This window comes from Quercus suber, unplaced genomic scaffold (genome assembly GCF_002906115.3).
Source record: "Quercus suber isolate HL8 unplaced genomic scaffold, Cork oak 2.0 scaffold_6, whole genome shotgun sequence".
Classification (NCBI taxonomy): domain Eukaryota; kingdom Viridiplantae; phylum Streptophyta; class Magnoliopsida; order Fagales; family Fagaceae; genus Quercus; species Quercus suber.
In genome coordinates this window covers 1,739,815-1,760,154 of record NW_027069472.1, presented here as the reverse complement: position 1 = coordinate 1,760,154, position 20,340 = coordinate 1,739,815, and the positions used below count along the sequence as shown (strand labels likewise).

Sequence of the window (20,340 nt, the reverse complement as noted above, 5' to 3'; positions counted from 1 at the left end):
CTCTCAGTTAGCACTTACATATGTAGGCACAGCATGCTTTATGGTTTTCAATTTCATGCATAGGGAAGGCAAAAATCTACCAATATGTATCTGAATTATTCTCAAGAAATGGGTTTCTCAATCATAAAAGATGAAAATTTAATTCTAGAATCTATATGTATATCACATTGGATTTTTTTTTTCTAGATGACTGAGAGAATATTATTGTACAACAAAAAAACCTCAACACTACAAAACTATTTCTAGCTTATGTAAAAGACACTTGAAGATATGATTTCGGATGCGTAAAGGTCAGGTTAGGGTTTAGCCGTCTAAATTAGCCACAATAGTCTTGAAAGTAAATTTCTTGGATTTTCATTTAACTATAGAACCTAACTTCAAAGTATATGATATATGTTGAAATGATCAATATAAGTGTTCAATTTTTTTTTTATAAGTTTGAAAAATTATTCAATATCTCTCATTAGCAAAAATCAATCAAATCAGATAAATTTTAATTATATATAGTATTCTTACATATGGTTATGGTAATAGGTGGCACTGGTTTCTTAAGAAACTTGTTGATAGATTTTTTTTTTTTTTTTTTTTAAATTGCTAATGTTATGGTTCTATAAACGTAAATATTATAAGGTATATATGCTATATCTTAACATCTTTTTCTTTCATTTGAGTTTCTATACTATTACTATTGTTATTTTTATTCAATCCAATTTTATTTTACTTTTGACATATTATTATTAATAATGTTATAAAGCATAATTAAAATATATGACATATTTCAAGTTACAAAGATTTTTGGAAAGAACAAATTCTTCTTACATGAGATTCATAGGCTTTCTAAAAAGAAAAATTTTAAAAGATTCATAGGCAAAAACAAACATGAAGGAATCTAAACATTCATATATACATAACCAAACTAATCCTTTAACATGATTACAATCCGGACCATTTATAGATTATTTCCTAACATCAATTAAAAAAAAATCTAGACTTTTATAAGAATTTCATAGTGTTAGGGGTAACAATTTATAGTAACAGGTTGAGTTCATGTTCATATTCGTATCATATTAAGGTAAAAGTTTTCAAATATTTAACTCTAACTCAATCCATTTAATAAGTAACTGAAATTCTTCATTTTAGCACAATCCGTTTATTAAGTGGGTTAGAAACAACACAAACTTACTTCTACCCTTTTAACATATTCTCGAAATGAGAAATTTCGACTCCGTTTAATAGAATAGTTTAACATGTTTTTGGCCTTTTTCTTATTTTGGGTAAAGGCTGGACATTAATTCGGAATTTTGAAAAATATATATATATATATATATATTTCTCATATATATATATATATATATATATATATTTTCATTTTATAAATTTCCGTTGCACTTTCACTGCATTCAATTTTTCTATGAACTCCCAAAAGTAGTGTGAGAGTTGTCGTTGATTATATTCACAAATTAGAAAACACGGAGAGAGAGAGAGAGAGAGAGGAGAGAGAGAGAGAGAGAGAGAGAGAGAGAGAGAGAGAGAGAGAGAGAGAGATTTCGTGTGGCATTTAGGGTTTGTGAGAGCAGGAATAGAGCGCCATTGCTGCTTCAACCTTAAGCATCGCGTTCCTTCTCTCAGCTTCCATTATTTAAACCCCCAATGGTTCGTGTCCCTTCTCTCTTCTCTATTTATATATATATATATATATATATATATTTTTTTTTTGTTAACTATCACTTTGTTTGTTTGCTGGGAAAATTGAGTAGAGGAGGAAAGGAAAATAGAATTCATGATAAGTGTTTAGTGTTTTTTTTTTTTTTTTTTTTGGGTGGAAAATTTGGGAAATTCATCTTAACTATTCTGAAATTGTTGTGAAATGAGAACTTTGAAAGAGTATAACATTTAGATATTTAGTAAATTGATTATTGAAATTAGGAAGGTTTATCCAAAGATTGTTTTAATTTTCTCATTTTGGGAATGGTAATCATGCTATTATGGGTGGCAGTCTTAATGGATAATGTTTCATTTTTGTTTTGATAAATAACATAAGCACTTTTTATTAAAGAATAGCTAGCCCAAGTACACTAAAATTTACTACAGTGGCAGAAATTAAGAACCCAAATTACATTGATCAACTAGGACAGGCCTATCAAAAAAAAAAAAAAAAAAACTAGGACAGGGAGGGACAAAAAAGAGCATGAAGGCAAGACTAAGCTCCATTCAAGGAGAGTAGGAAAGAAAAAGGACTTTATATCAAGGATTGACCGTTCAGAGTTCTCAAAGCATCTAGCATTCTATTCCCGCCATAAACACCGAAATAGACAACGTGGCACAAAACTCCGGAAATCAATATTTCTATGTCTTCCAAACTTGCCCTGACATATTCATATTATCTTTCATGCATTAGGATGGGAGTAAAGCTTTTAGTATGTTCAAAATGTCTTTAGATAATAAAAACAACTTTGCATTCTGGCAAGACTCAAGCAGCCAGGCAATACCCCCACAAACTATACTTGTGAAAAGTTGTCTGGAAAGAGTGTGCTTAATGGTGTCTATGGTATAAAAAATTGCTGAATCTGCAGAAGGATAGGTTGATTGGTATATAATGGCAGTCTAGTTTTGATTAAGATTGTGAATGCATTCTTTGCTAGTATTTTAATTATTGTAGTAAACTTAAATGTGAAATGGGAGAATAAATCATGTTTGAATATCAAATAGTCCATCATTTAAACTCCATTTGAATACTTGAGAGAATTGCAACATTTTGAATAGCATTGCCTCTTTAGCCTTATGGTTGGTGTTACACTTTTAACTTGCGGCTTTGTTTCTCACTTCCTTATGAAATTCAGTCAATTTAGCACTACCTTTGCTTCAGTCGTATATCCTACATTGAAACTTTGTTAGATTCTGTCTTCTACTATTCTTTTGCATCTTTTCAGTCTATTTTAAGCAACTAAGATCTGACTAATTTGAATTAGCATTATGTTTTGCAGCATTTTGAAGTGCTAGACATGTGTGCTTATCTCATACTTAATCTATTCTTTAGCAATGAAGAAGGCACAGTTTGTCACAGTACAAAATGCAAAGTTGCAGCAGCAAGTTAAAGAATTGGAGAAGCAAGAGGCCCAAATTGATCTGGAGGAAAATTTTACTCATTGAGAGGGAGAAGGTGAGCATGAAACTTTGTAAATGATCTCTTATGTATGAGTGTAGCCATGTATGGGCTCTATCCATTTGCAATGCTAGATATATGGTCTTGGTAATATCATCCAAGATTGGTTGTTTTTTTATAGTGTAAAGATGGTCCTCTTTTTTTGTTATGCCTATAGGATTACTTGAACATCATATCAACCTTTTGTATCATATGCATTTTTTGTCTTCGATAAGTATTGTTTTCCTTCATTTGCTATAGAACAATTTAAATGTGTTTCTATTGCAAAAAAAAAATGGTATTCAAATTACAGTTTTATGTGCATATTTTGCCTTTATCTGCTACCCAATTTAGAATTTAGATTCAATTCCATGAATCCATGTAGTTCTAGCTAGAACTTGTTTAGATTGAATTCCATGTGGTTCTTGCCAAAACTTTGTCTGCCATTTACTTGATGATAGTTGTTGTGAACCAACTACAATAATAGCTTTACATTAAGCTAACATCGTAACTACTATAGTTGAAAGCTCAAAGCTCTACAAAACACGACTATATATCAACCATCCAAATTGATGCCCCGAGAAAAGAATTGGAGGAAAAAGTGGATGAGTTGCAATCCATGGACAACCTTAACCAAACTCTGATACTTAAGGAGCAAAGGAGTAGCCTTGAGCTGCAACATGCTCGCAAAGAATCGATAAATGTAAGATTTTGCTTATTTTCTTCTGCACATGGTTAATGTTTACTGAAAATGCTCAACTTTTTATGTATATTATCAACTGCCATTATGTTTTGCTAACATTTGTCCTCTCCAAAAAAAAAAAAAAAAAAAACAAAAACAAAACAAAACAAAAAGATGTGATGTCTTTGTGTTGATGAGAAACCGTTTAAAGGTGTGTGCTTCAAAAAATACCCTATTGATTGGGAGCTAAAATCAGCAGAGCTAATTTCATCGTGGCAAGGCAATGTAAGTAATCAAATTTGGCATCCTTTCAAAACAGAATTTGTTGATGGAATTTTGCAGGTACTTTTCTTTGCCTTCTATTTTTTTTACTTATTTCATATAGTTTAAAGTTCTCTTTGATGCTTTGCTTTAATCTATATTGACAAGGCAAATATGGATACCTGAGACCCATAGAAACTTTAGGTGTTTCTTGGATAAAAATACGTTAGGTTGTTGTTGTCAAGGAGGTAGTAAAGGGACATTGGTTTTTTCTATGACAATAGACAGTATGAAGAATTTTCCAGGTTTTTCCTTGCAGAATAAAGACCAACTCCAATAAATGGAATTATTATCTGTTTTTTCTCTTATTATAGGGTGCTTTCAATTCTTCAAATCATGAAAAATGAAATAAAGTTGGTTTTAAATTCCAAAACATTGTAACACAAGTGATGTTTTGTAACCAATTCATCAGCAATCTTATTGTGAAAAATTGAAGATAGAGCTACATAACATTCTAGACAACAGTGAATTAGCACTGTGACTGTCCCAATTTGTTGAAAGGCAGGAAGTGATAGATAAATTTGATAGTAAGCTAAAGGAGTTGAGTGTATGGAGGGAGGAAGTGTACAAAGCTATAGCAGATGCTTTGCTAGAATTGAGTGACTACAACTCATGTAGTTCCTGAACTTTGGAACTTCATTGAGGGAAGAAAAGCCAGTCTGAAAGAGGTAATTAATAACATGATCAAAGAGTTGAAGATACTAAAAGTCTCTTAAGCGTAGAAGATGATGACAATGATATCTAGTCTAGCAGTGTTAGTTCTACAAAGATAGAAAACTTTGAGAGCTTTTAGTAACCCCAACAACTGGTTAATCTTACCAAAAAGTAACCCCGCCTTTGCCTTGCAGGTATTGTGTTGAACTCTGGTGATGGTGTCAGTCATACAGTTCCCATATACGAGGGGTATGCCCTCCCACATGCCATTCTTTGTCTAGACCTGGCTAGCCATGACCTCACAGATCTCTTGATGAAAATTCTTACAGAGTGTGGGTATTCTTTCACCACCACAACCTAGTGGGAAATTTTGAGGGACATGAAGGAAAAGCTGGCTTTCATTGCCCTTGACTACAAGCAGGAGATTGAGACCTCCAAGACCAGCTCTTCAGTTGAGAAGAGCTATGAGTTACCAGATGAACAGGTCATTACCATTGGTGCTGAGTGGTTTAGATGCCCAGAAGTTCTGTTCCAACCATCCATGATAGGAATGGAAGCAGCAGGCATTCACGAGACCACATATCTCCATCATGAAGTGTGATGTTGATATCAGGAGGGACCTGAATGGAAACATTGTCCTCTCAGGTGGTTCAACCATGTTCCTAGGTATTGCTGATAGAATGAGCAAGGAAATCTCGCCCCCAAGCAATATGAAGATCAAGGTGGTGGCTCCACCCGAGAGGAAGTACAGTGTCTGGATTGGAGGATCTATCTTAGCATCACTTAGCACCTTTCAGCAGGTATGTTTTGATACTTGTATCTCAACGAGTTCAGTTCCTTTTGTATGGTTACTGATGAGAGGATTTTGCTTCTTTTATGAGTGCAGATGTGGATGGCAAAGGCAGAGTATGATGAATCTGGGCCATAAATTGTGCATAGGAAAATGCTTCTAAATGTTCGAGAATAGGATCTTTGAAGAAACAAAGTTCTGTTTTTATTTCTTAGAACAAATTGGTGCTTGCAATTCTTTGTTCTAGCTTTGTTATCACTTTATGTTATTCTCATGTTGGAGTGATGACTACTTTTTGAAAGGTGAGGAGTTGAATTTGAAAATTTTGTCCATTTCTTATTTATTATATATTTTGAGAAGTTTTTGACTTTTTTGTTTCAATTTAGTTTTTTTTTTTTTTGGTAAATTGCTTATTTGGTCCCTAACCTTTTAGGGTATGTATCAATTTGGTCTTCAACTTTTCAAACGTGTCAATTTAGTCCTTACCATTTTGATGTTGTGTCAAAATAGTCCTTACCATTAAGTAATGAATGGAAAATATTAATGTGGTTATTGGTCAAAATAAAATATTATTTTCATTTCACGTGTACTACCATGTCGGCATAAACTTAAAAAAATATTTTAAAAAAATTACACGTCAGATATGGTTAAAATATTCATCAATTTTTTTTTTATAAAATTAAATCTAAAAAAAAAAAAAACCAGGTACCGTCCCTCTCTCTCTCTCTCTCTTCTCCCTTAGCTCATATTTCACCAGGTCCATGTCGATCTCCACACCCCTTGAGTTGTCCAAGCCCAACAAAGATCTCCACCATTAAGGTAAGCCAATCTCTTTTCAGTTGGTGGGTTCCACAGCCATTTCTTCTTGAATTCAATGGTGGGTTGAGTTCTATGGCAGTTTGAAGTGAATCAAACTTCACCATGTATAATACCATTTCTTGAGAATAAGGCTAAGATTGGTTTTGGTGGCTAGGGAGTGGCTAAGATGGACCTTGAAAAGAAACTTTAAAATAATAATAATAATAATAATAATAATAATAATAATAATAATTAAAAGAAAAAACTCCCTTCTTTGTTCTTCATCCAAGTCTTCAATGTTATTGCTGATCTGGAAATTTTTTTTTTTTTTTTTTTTAATTTGGAAACTTGAAATGGCATAAAGATTGGATTTGTTTTATAATTACCCATTTGAATTCAAGAAATTGATGAAAGATTCATTATTAGTTTTTTAGCTCGAAATGTAATTTTAATGTCCTTTGTCCTAATAATAGAAACTGCCTGCATTTTTTATATTATTCTTAAGAGTCTTTGTAAAGTTTTCTTATTCTTTTGATTAATGAAATTCAGCTACCACTTCTCAAAAAAATAAAAAATAAAAGAAGGAATTTGTGTGTTACATTTTGATCATAATGTGTTGAATAATATTATTTGTTTGTTTGCTTCTTTTTTTTTTCAATTTTAATGTGATATGACATGGTAGTATAGGTGTTAGTTGACGTAACAAAAATATAATATTTTATTTGAACTATTAGTTTTATCAATATTTACCATCCAAAACTTAACATCAGAAACCAAATTGACATAGTACTGAAAATGTTAGGGATCAAATTGACACAATCAAAAGGTTAGAGATCAAATTGACATATGATATAAAAAATAGAGACCAACTCTGTAGTTTACCATTTTTTTTAATAATTTTTTTAAAAATTTGTTAAGATTATGTTCGCATCATTTGATTTCATAATCATGTGATTCAATTCTACCTCAATGAAAAGGACTTTTGATTTATCGATGCTGAGATTACTAAGTTATGCTACGTTGATCACCAAGAAAAATGCAAAGTAAGAACCGTCAATGGATAGCAGCAAGTTGCAATTATATTAAGGATTTGAGAGATCTACAAAAGTATAAGTTTACGAGAAAGCCACAATATTTAAAAATCTACAAGGCTACGAAACTACTAATCCATATGTTATTTAGAAAAAAAATACAAATCTATATTAATAAGAAACAATAAACTATAATTAAACTAGGGATTTTAAATTCTAGTGAACTACTATCTTACTATGATGAATATAACAAAACTTCATAAATAAATGTTCATTTATCAAGAAGGTAGATCTGCTGTAATAATTAGAGCTATTGCACCATGTAATTGTATATCAACAGCTAAGATTAAAAGTTGCATAAATCACTTTTAATCTCAATCCTTAAATAAATTTTTTTTTTTTTTTTTTAACTCTGAACTTTTTGCTATCTAACTTTTACACTTTATTTTTTGATTAATGATGAGACTAACGAATTAGGCACAACTTTGTGCCACAACTCACAACTCGTCACACGATGAGTTGTGATTGGCAAAGTTGTGTCCCCATACGGCCTACTAACACACCTTTGCTAATCACAAGTCACAACTCGCCATGTGGCGAGTTGTGACACAAAATTGTGGCCAATTCAGTGATGCTAGCATAACTCTTATTATTTTACCTGTTCCTCTCGGATTCATATTCTCTAGATTTCCTAGGATACTTCACCAATAGATTTTTTAAAATCATAACCACTCTTTTATAATTTATGGGTCTAGATTCTACCATGTCAGCATTCCACTAACAATACTTACTGACATGACATAATCTAGACCCTTAAATCACACAAGAATGACTAAGATTTAAAAAAAATTCCCTAGAAAATCTAGAGTACCGAATCTCGTACACCATCATTAATTGCAGGGTGAAATGGCTCTTTGTGATTGTTTGCACTGGATCTAGAAAATGACTTGAGGTTATAGAAGGTCTTATTCACGCATGCTAGTGAAAAAATGAAAAGAAAGAAGCAACACAGAGAGAAAAGAAGAAGAAAGAAGCAACACAAAGAGAAAAGAGGAGAAGAAGAAGAAGGATGAATCGAGAAGAATGGAATTGCATCAAGAACCTGAAAAGCATTTTGGAAATCCAATCTCGGTGGGAGAGTGGGCACAACTTGGACGTTAATGATCCTCTATGGTCTGCAGTCATCGACATCGCAAGAAACGATTTCAACAAGTATTACAAGAAAAAATGCATGTTACAACGGGAAAAAATCGTTGCAATAACTACAAAGTCATTGCAATAAGGTGTTATTGCAACGACAAAAAAGCTATTGAGAGTCGTTCTAATAAATTCCGAGACAATAGGTTTATGCAACAAAAAAATCTCGTTGCAATAAATTTTACATATTGCAACAATTTACTTTGAAAATCTTATTGCAATAGGTTGATTTTTTTTATTAAAAAAATAATTGCTACCATGACAGCATTCCACTAACAATACTTGTTAACATGACATAATCTAGACCCTCAAATCACAAAAGAATGACTAGGATTTAAAAAAAAAAAAAAAATTCCCTTGAAAATCTAAAGAACCGAATCTTGTACACCATCATTAATTGCAAGGTGAAATGGCTCTTTGCTATTGCTTGCATCGAATCTGGAAAACGACTTGAGGTTACAGAAGGTCTTATTCACGCATGCCAGTGAAAAAATGAAAAGAAAGAAGCAACACAAAGAGAAAAGAAGAAGAAAGAAGCAACACGGAGAGAAAATAAGAGAAGAAGAAGAAGAGAGATGAATCGAGAAGAATGTGATTGTGTCAAGAACCTTAAGAACATTTTGGAAATCCAATCTTGGTGGGAGAGTGGGGACAACCTGGACGTTAATGATCCTTTATGATCTGCAGTTGTCGGCAGCGCAAGAAACAATTTCAACTAGCACTACAAAAAAAGAAGGCACGTTACAACGGAAAAAGTTCATTGCAATAACTACAAAGTCATTGCAATAAGGTGTTATTGCAATGACAAAAAAGCTATTGGGAGTCATTGTAATAAACTCTGAGACAATAGGTTTATGCAACAACAAAATTTCATTGCAATAAATTTTACATATTGCAATAATTTATTTTGAAAATCTCATTGCAATAGGTTGATTTTTTTATTAAAAAAATAATTGCTGCCATGACAACATTTCACTAACAATACTTGCTGACATGACATAATCTAGACCTTTAAATCACAAAAGAATGACTGGGATTTAAAAAAATTCCCTAGAAAATCTAGAGAACTGAATCTTGTACACCATCATTAATTGCAAGGTGAAATGGCTCTTTGCTATTGCTTGCACTGGATCTAGAAAATGATTTGAGGTTACAGAAGGTCTTATTCACGCATGCCAGTGCAAAAACGAAAAGAAAAAGAAAGAAGCAACACAGAGAGAAAAGAAGTTGAAAGAAGCGACATAGAGAGAAAAGAAGAGAAGAAGAAAAGAGATGAATAGAGAAGAATGTGATTGCATCAAGAACCTAAAGTGCATTTTGGAAATCCAATCTCGGTGGGAGATTGGGCACAACCTGGACGTTAATGATCCTCTATGGTCTGCAGTCATTGACAACGCAAGAAACGATTTCAACAAGCACTACAAGAAAAAAAGAATGTTACAACGGGAAAAAATCATTGCAATAAGGTGTTATTGTAATGACAAAAAAACTGTTGGGAGTCGTTGTAATAAACTCTGAGACAATAGTTTTATGCAACAAAAAAATCTTGTTGCAATAAATTTTACATATTGCAACAATTTACTTATCTCAATGTAAAATAAGGGCTACCTATTACAACATATTTCATTGTAATTATTGCTACAATCTTATATTGATGTAATAAATTTAAGTTACTGTTACAACAAAAAACACATTATTCAAACATGCTTAAATAAAGAAAAATAACAAGATAAAGCTTAAAAGCTGCAAAGCCTGCCATTTTCATCCAAGCGGATTATCTCAGTTGGTCAACTGAATGCCATTCTCGGTTGCAAATGTGGATATCCTTTCATACTTGTTCGCTTTTGCAATAATTTTCACCTTTTCAGTCTATCCATACTCTTCACAAAGAAAGATGACAGCCCTAACCTCCTTCCTGCCAATCACCACCAATTTCCTCTTCTCCTTAAAAAACTGGGCAACCTTCACTACAAGAAAAAAGACATAATACAACAAGTATTATTACCCAAAAAAAAAAAAAAAATAGAGGTAATATATATACTATTGCATAACTAGGTTGTTTTTTGTTGTAACAGTAACTTAAAATTTATTACATTAATATGAGATTGTAGCAATAATTACAATGAAATGTGTTGTTGTAATAGGTAGCCCTTATTTTACATTGAGATAAGTAAATTGTTGCAATATGTAAAATTTATTGCAACGAGATTTTTTTTTGTTGCATAAATCTATTGTCTCAGAGTTTATCATAACGACTCCCAACAGTTTTTTTGTAATTGCAATAACACCTTATTGCAACTTTCAAGAAAATTTTGTAGGTAGTAGATAAATTTGAATTTTGAGACACGCTTAAGAGAAAGAGGGAAAGTGGGATGAGAAAAAAGAAAGAAAAAAAAAATATGTGAAGAGAGAGAAACTGAGATAAGAAAAACATGGAGATAAATGTGGGTGAGAGAAAGAGGGAAACTAAGATGAAAAAAAGAATAAGAAAAAAAAAAAAAAAAGAGGTAGGCGTGAGATAGAGAGAGAAAGAGAGAATTTGAGATTTTTTAAACAAAAGCAAAAAAAAATAGGAGATAGAGGTGGGTGAGATAAAGAGGGAAACTAAGAAGAGGAGAGAGAGAGATAGGTGTGGGTGTGAGTGAAATCTGAGATGAGAAAAAATAGGAAGATAGATGTGGTGAGAGAAAGTGGGAAATTGAGATGAGAAAAAAAAAGGAAAACATGTGTGGGTGAGAGAGAGATATTGAGATGAGAAAAAAAGGGGGATAAACATGGGTGAGAGAGAGGAAATTAATGAAAAAAATTAGCGCCAAATTCTCAAAATTTCCTGTTACTCAATTACTCGCCTCTATTACATCAACAAAATTTGATGTGAAGTAAAGATTTAATCTATTACAATGATATAGATCGATGTAAAATAAAAGATTAAATATTGCAACAACATATCTCAATGTAAAATAAGGGCTACCTATTACAACAACACATTTCATTGTAATTATTGCTACAATCTCATATTGATGTAACAAATTTAAGTTACTGTTACAACAAAAAACAACCTAGTGATGCAATAGTATATATATTACCTCTATTTTTTTTTGGTAATAATACTTGTTGTATTATGTCTTTTTCCTTGTAGTGAAGGTTGCCCGATTTTTTAAGAAGAAAAGGAAACTGGTGGTGACTGGCAGGAAGGAGGTTAGGGCTGTCATCTTTCTACGTGAAGAGTATAGATAGACCGGAAGGGTGAAAATTATTGCAGAGGTGAACAAGTATGAAAGGATATCCACATTTGCAATCGAGAATGGCATTCAGTTGACCAACTAAGATAATCCTCTTGGATGAAGATGGTGGGCTCTGCAGCTTTTAAGCTTTATCTTGTTATTTTCTTTATTTTAGCATGTTTGAATGATGTTAATGGGTAGGTAATGGTGTTTGTGTTATTTGTGTTTGGTTGCTTTTCTAAGGAACATTTGTGTTTGGTTTTACTTAAAAAGTATTGAGATTAGGAGTTGATTTCTTATAATTATAATGTCTAGCCTCTCTTTCTCTTTCTTCCTTCCCTTTTTTTGAGTCGATTTGTATTAGGTTTTTGAGGCATGGGTTAGGTGGTTGTGGCGGCATGGGTTTTGGGTTTAATTTGTGGTGAGGGTTGTGGGGTGGTCTCTGATGGTGGCGGGTCTAGTGTGGATTATGGGTTTTGGTGGATGTGGGTCTGGTGTTTGGTGTGGTGCTGTGGAGGAGAGGGTTTTGTTAGGGTTTTGGGTTTGACAAGAACGAAGTGCGTTGTTGTTGAGTTTTGGGTTTAATTTTTCTTGGATGACATTGTCTTCACTAATGAGAGAAGATAATTAGGATTTTCATATTATTATTATTATTATTTTTTTTTTTTTTTTTTTGGAGAAGATAGGCAGTTAGGATTTAAATAGAGAAGAGGAAATTTATGCATTTTACTATGGGTTGGTGGGAAGTCTTGTATAAATTGAAATTAATTCCTATCTTTATTAACATTACAAATAGTCAAGGAGTATAATTTTTGTAGGGCAAGACTTAAATACAGTACTTAAGTGTTGTTCCTTAGGTTCCTATTTTAAGATTCTACCATGTGATTTTTCCTTATAGGATGGAATGTATTTTTTAATTAAGTACCATATGGCTGAATCTTAAGAGGGAAACTTAAGGAATAACATCTAAGGTACTGTATCTAAGTTTTGTTTCTTTTTGTAACTATATATGTATCCCTAGTAGCCTTCTTTTTTCTTTTTTCTTTTTAACTCCCAAGAAGCCTCAGGAAATTAGGCATAGGTAAAATCCTTGCGGAAATTAACATTTAATAAAAATAAACCAATTCCTAAATAGTATATAATATTAATTTGAACTCTCAACACACACTATATATAATGCTACAACTTCTCAAACTTCAGCACATTCATCTCAAACTGAGGTTAATTTGGTGTATTAATGCATATTTAATGAATAATACTAACTAAAACAAAGATTAATTTCATATAGAGAATTGAATATCAAATTGGAAATAAATTTAACAAAAAGAAAAAAAAATATTATTTTTAAAAATAAAATTAATTTATCTTGAATATATACGATACATGGTTTAATTACTTTATAATCTAATTGTAATTTAACCACATTATCTTGAGCTGATAATATATATTACCGATTGTAAATACATATATAACAAATGTAGTCAATCTATGCTTTCCACTATCAACATAGCCAGTAAGCTGAATCACTATTTTGTTTCCAACTTTTATATTCTCTCTATTGGTCTCCCTCAATCTTAATCCTAACAACAATTCTAACATGGTATTAGAGAAATCTGATCTTTCCCAATGCTGTGAAACAGCGAAATCCAAAAACCGTCTTTCTATAAAATCATCGATAGCCTAGAATCTAACTAGCACATGATTGCAACCCAGTCACCCCCAGAAAGCGACCCAAAACACAGCTCACAATACATGAGAAGCAGTTGGATATATTAATCAGAGGAGAGAGGAAAAAAGAGATCAAGAAAGAAAGGAAAAAAAAAATTCTTTGGTTGCATATGATCTATGATTAATAGCTCAAATCGCACCCAATCTGTTTAGAACTTCATAGCTTGATTTTTCATGGAACCATTAGTTATAGGGATGGAAAAAAATAAAAATAAAATCCAATCCGGNGTATCTAAGTTTTGTTTCTTTTTGTAAGACTATATATGTATCCCTAGTAGCCTTCCTTTTTTCTTTTTTCTTTTTAACTCCCAAGAAGCCTCAGGAATTAGGCATAGGTAAAATCCTTGCCGAAATTAACATTTAATAAAAATAAACCAATTCCTAAATAGTATATAATATTTAATTTGAACTCTCCAACACACACTATATATAAATGCTACAACTTCTCAAACTTCAGCACATTCATCTCAAACTGAGGTTAATTTGGTGTATTATATGCATAATTTAATGAATAATACTAACTAAAACAAAGATTAATTTCATATAGAGAATTGAATATCAAATTGGAAAATAAATTTAACAAAAAGAAAAAAAAATATTATTTTTTAAAAATAAAATTAATTTATCTTGAATATATAACGATACATGGTTAATTACATTTATAATCTAATTTGTAATTAACCACATTATCTTGAGCTGATAATATAATATTACTCGATTGTAAATACATATATAATACAAATGTAGTCAATCTATGCTTTCCACTATCAACATAGGCCAGTAAGCTGAATCACTATATGTTGTTTCCAACTTTTATATTCTCTCTATTTGTCTCCCTCAATCTTAATCCTAACAACAATTCTAACATGGTATTAGAGAAATCTTTGATCTTTCCCAATGCTGTGAAACAGCGAAATCCAAAAACCGTCTTCTATAAAATCATCGATAGCCTAGAATCTAACTAGCACATGATTGCAACCCAGTCACCCCCAGAAAGCGACCCAAAACACAGCTCACAATAACATGAGAAGCAGTTGGATATATTAATCAGAAGGAGAGAAAGGAAAAAAGAGATCAAGAAAGAAAGGAAAAAAAAAAAATTCTTTGGTTGCATATGATCTATGATTAATAGCTCAAATCGCACCAATCTGTTTAGAACTTCATAGCTTGATTTTTCATGGAAGACCATTAGTTATAGGGATGGAAAAAAATAAAAATAAAATCCAATCCGGTCCATTATTTTTGGATTCCAACTTCAAAATGTTATCAAACTTCTATGTTAAGTTTGAAAGAGAGGGTGTTAGAGATTTTATGATCCAAGAAACCCATACTTAAAAAAAAAAGAGGTAGGCGTGAGATAGAGAGAGAAAGAGAGAATTTGAGATTTTTTAAACAAAAGCAAAAAAAAAAAAAGGAGATAGAGGTGGGTGAGATAAAGAGGGAAACTAAGAAGAAGAGAGAGAGAGATAGGTGTGGGTGTGAGTGAAATCTGAGATGAGAAAAAATAGGAAGATAGATGTGGTGAAAGAAAGTGGGAAATTGAGATGAGAAAAAAAAAGGAAAACATGCGTGGGTGAGAGAGAGATATTGAGATGAGAAAAAAAGGGGGATAAACATGGGTGAGAGAGAGGAAATTAATGAAAAAAATTAGCGCCAAATTCTCAAAATTTCCTGTTACTCAATTACTCACCTCTATTACATCAACAAAATTTGATGTGAAATAAAGATTTAATCTATTACAATGATATAGATCGATGTAAAATAAAAGATTAAATATTGCAACAACATATCTCAATGTAAAATAAGGGCTACCTATTACAACAACACATTTCATTGTAATTATTGCTACAATCTCATATTGATGTAACAAATTTAAGTTACTGTTACAACAAAAAACAACCTAGTGATGCAATAGTATATATATTACCTCTATTTTTTTTTTTGTGGGTAATAATACTTGTTGTATTATGTCTTTTTCCTTGTAGTGAAGGTTGCCCGATTTTTTAAGAAGAAAAGGAAACTGGTGGTGACTGGCAGGAAGGAGGTTAGGGCTGTCATCTTTCTACGTGAAGAGTATAGATAGACCGGAAGGGTGAAAATTATTGCAGAGGCGAACAAGTATGAAAGGATATCCACATTTGCAATCAAGAATGGCATTCAGTTGACCAACTAAGATAATCCTCTTGGATGAAGATGGCGGGCTCTGCAGCTTTTAAGCTTTATCTTGTTATTTTTCTTTATTTTAGCATGTTTGAATGATGTTAATGGGTAGGTAATGGTGTTTGTGTTATTTGCGTTTGGTTGCTTTTCTAAGGAACATTTGTGTTTGGTTTTACTTAAAAAGTATTGAGATTAGGAGTTGATTTCTTATAATTATAATGTCTAGCCTCTCTTTCTCTTTCTTCCTTCCCTTTTTTTGAGTCGATTTGTATTAGGTTTTTGAGGCATGGGTTAGGTGGTTGTGGCAGCATGGGTTTTGGGTTTAATTTGTGGTGAGGGTTGTGGGGTGGTCTCTGATGGTGGCGGGTCTAGTGTGGATTATGGGTTTTGGTGGATGTGGGTCTGGTGTTTGGTGTGGTGCTGTGGAGGAGAGGGTTTTGTTAGGGTTTTGGGTTTGAAAAGAACGAAGTGCGTTGTTGTTGAGTTTTGGGTTTAATTTTTCTTGGATGACATTGTCTTCACTAATGAGAGAAGATAATTAGGATTTTCATATTATTATTATTATTATTTTTGGAGAAGATAGGCGGTTAGGATTTAAATAGAGAAGAGGAAATTTATGAATTTTACCCTACGGATTGGGTGGGAAGTCTTGTATAAATTGAAATTAATTCCTATCTTTATTAACATTACAAATAGTCAAGGAGTATAACTTTTTGTAGGGCAAGACTTAAATACAGTACTTATGTGTTGTTCCTTAGGTTCCTATTTTAAGATTCTACCATGTGAATTTTTCCTTATAGGATGAAAGTGTATTTTTTAATTAAGTACCCATATGGCTGAATCTTAAGAGGGGAACTTAAGGAATAGCATCTAAGGTACTGTATTTAAGTTTTGTTTCTTTTTGTAAGACTATATATGTATCCCTAGTAGCCTTCCTTTTTTCTTTTTTCTTTTTAACTCCCAAGAAGCCTCAGGAATTAGGCATAGGTAAAATCCTTGCCGAAATTAACATTTAATAAAAATAAACCAATTCCTAAATAGTATATAATATTTAATTTGAACTCTCCAACACACACTATATATAAATGCTACAACTTCTCAAACTTCAGCACATTCATCTCAAACTGAGGTTAATTTGATGTATTATATGCATAATTTAATGAATAATACTAACTAAAACAAAGATTAATTTCATATAGAGAATTGAATATCAAATTGGAAAATAAATTTAACAAAAAGAAAAAAATATATTATTTTTTAAAAATAAAATTAATTTATCTTGAATATATAACGATACATGGTTAATTACATTTATAATCTAATTTGTAATTAACCACATTATCTTGAGCTGATAATATATTATCTTGAGCTGATAATATAATATTACTCGATTGTAAATACATATATAATACAAATGTAGTCAATCTATGCTTTCCACTATCAACATAGGCCGGTAAGCTGAATCACTATATTTTGTTTCCAACTTTTATATTCTCTCTATTTGTCTCCCCAATCTTAATCCTAACAACAATTGTAACATGGTATTAGAGAAATCTTTGATCTTTCCCAATGCTGTGAAACACCGAAATCCAAAAACCGTCTTCTATAAAATCATCGATAGCCTAGAATCTAACTAGCACATGATTGCAACCCAGTCACCCCAAGAAAGCGACCCAAAACACAGCTCACAATAACATGAGAAGCAGTTGGATATATTAATCAGAAGGAGAGAAAGGAAAAAAGAGATCAAGAAAGAAAGGAAAAAAAAAGTCTTTGGTTGCATATGATCTATGATTAATAGCTCAAATCGCACCAATCTGTTTAGAACTTCATAGCTTGATTTTCATGGAAGACCATTAGTTATAGGGATGGAAAAAAATAAAAATAAAATCCAATCCGGTCCATTATTTTTGGATTCCAACTTCAAAATGTTATCAAACTTCTATGTTAAGTTTGAAAGAGAGGGTGTTAGAGATTTTATGATCCAAGAAACCCATACTTATATTATGTTCATTTACTTGTAGAGAAAACAAAATAATTATAATCCTACATTTTTTTGAGGAAATTTATAATCCTACATAATACAAAGTATACCGTGTCATTTTGCATCATAAACTAAATTCATTTTAAATAAATTCTTTTGGTGGCAAAATAACCTATAACTTCACAATTTTGCACCCATAATGAAATATGGGTTAAAATCTTTACTAGAAGGACTGCCTATTTTTTTTAACAACTCATTTATTGATGTCAAACTGCACAGTAATTATTTTAGCAGCTGCTTATTCTTTTCATTTATTTATTTCTTAATTAAACAATATAGGAGAATTTAAACCTTAGATATTTTTATTGGAAATAGCAAGAGGTGTCTTATAACTTAATCAAGTTATAAGGCGCTTGATTCTCAAAAAAATAAAAAATAAAAGTTATAAGGGGCATAACTTTGTTTGTTTTAGTTTAAAATGTCAGTTTATATTTTTTGTTCTTGTTTTTTGTTTTTATAACCAATTCATTTTTGCTGTTAGTTTATGTATAACTTTCTAATAACATCTCACACCCTTTACAAAGACAATAATACTTTTGAAAAATTATTAAAAATTCTTGTAATAAGACAACTGGCATTTATTTGATTTTGCTTGGTTTACTTGGGTTTTGTTAATACCATTGGAATTATTATTTTTTATTTTTTAAATGTCACATATCTTACATTTGAATTAAAATTGGAGAAAAATTTAAGAATTTAAATTGAAGGAATCTTTCCAATTTGTAAACAAAATCCAATAAAAATAAGTTCATCCAAAAACCCTTCTAGCCCTATTATGTCATATTAAAACAAATTCAAGAGGTAATGTTCATCATTGTATAGTAAACAAATTCAAGAGGTAATGTTCATCATTGTATAGTAAACAATAACACTAACTTATAAGGATCCTCTTTTTTTTTTTTTTCTTTTTTTTTTTCTTTTTTTATGAATTATAAGGATCCGTTTTGTGTCATCCATTTCTTTTTTTTCTTTTTTTGGTTAAACGATTGGATATTTAAACAAAATAAGCAGTCACAACAATTACAATCTGCCCACAGCAGCTAAAGTATTGGCAACAAGCCTATAATAATACAGCCCAATCGTATGGATCCTAATATGCGTGGTTCCAATTGTATGTGAGAAACATATAGATTTAAAGCATTTATAAGCCACAAAACTCAGAACGTGGCTCAGAGGCAGATGACTTGTTTGAGTTCTTTCTAAGAAAATTTCTATTCCAGTACACTTCACTTTTCAGGTCAAATTGATAAAGTAGTACTAGCCACTAGGTCGGTGCTCGGTAGGTCCTAAGTTCGATGAATTGTTAGGTTTAGGTCACGAGTGGGGGTTCAATCAATGTCCTGTAAAAATAGGGCGGAAATTTCTCATACTCATACAATTCAGAAGGACCCACAAATTTCCGTTGCATACTTCCTCTCCACAAATGGAAACGTCCTAAATTAACTGGTCTAATGACTCACGCTTAATTAGAAACCAAAAGATCCCTTCCATCCAAAAAAAAAAAAAAGAAACCACAAGATCCCACATTAATAATTTAATATATATGGGTTACTTTAAGATTGATGTCACGCAACAAAAAGTTGGCACGAGGAAGATCAATAAATAAAATATCAGAAAAAAATTAAGTGTTCCACCTGTTATTAAATTTAATTAATGAGATGTATCGTTAATATGAGAGGTGTAAGTATCATGTTACTATATTGTTAAAATATATTATAAAAGTAAGACTTAAGTACAGTATTTAAGTGTTGTTTCTTAAGTTTATTTTTTAAGATTTTGCGATGTGAATTTTTTCTCATGCGATAAAAATATATTTTTTAATTAAGTAATCACATTGAAATATGGTATAAAGTATAAGGACTAAATACGTAGTTTACCTTATCTATATTTATATCTATGCACTATCATTCTCAAATTATGTTAGTAAAATTGATTAAAATTATCAAAAGGAGTTTTTAAAAGCCTCTAATTCATTTTTTTTTAAAAAAATTGCAGTGACAATATATTAATTTTCAAAAATAACATCATAACTTCATTTGGGAAGTAGAAAACTTGGAAACTTTTCCAACCCACATAAACAAGGAAAACCTTCAGAAAAAGTAGAGTAAAATTGAAACCAAGGACGACCTACATTTTGCACAGAGAGAGAGAGAGAGAGAGAGAGAGTTGTCGATGGTGATGATCATTAGTATGGTAGTACATATTGAGGAGAAGGAAATGACGCAGATAGTGGCAAAGGATGGCGATGCACAAATGGTACATATTCATATTGCCGCTAAGATCTGCCAACCCCTCCTCATATTATCCATCATCCCTTTCATTTTTCTAGAACCATACAAACCACAAGCATCTCCGAAATCAATCAGACAATTCCAATAGAGCTTTGTCTTATCAAATGCCAGTATTCTTTCCAGTTTCCACCACATGTGGTCTGTCAACAGACCCACATGTACAACAAAACAAAAAGATTGAGACGCTCCAGCAGGTTTAGCTACATCATTTGCACATAATTGGTTTCACGATAGACATGATCAATAATCTTGTGTCAGGAACAATCTTTTAAAGGTTT

General features: G+C 31.6%; 1 pseudogene; it reads left to right on the top strand.

Moving 5' to 3' along the window:
• Positions 1-4,998: 4,998 nt before the first annotated feature.
• On the top strand, positions 4,999-5,766 carry LOC111999765 (actin-like; annotated as a pseudogene).
• Positions 5,767-20,340: the final 14,574 nt, after the last annotated feature.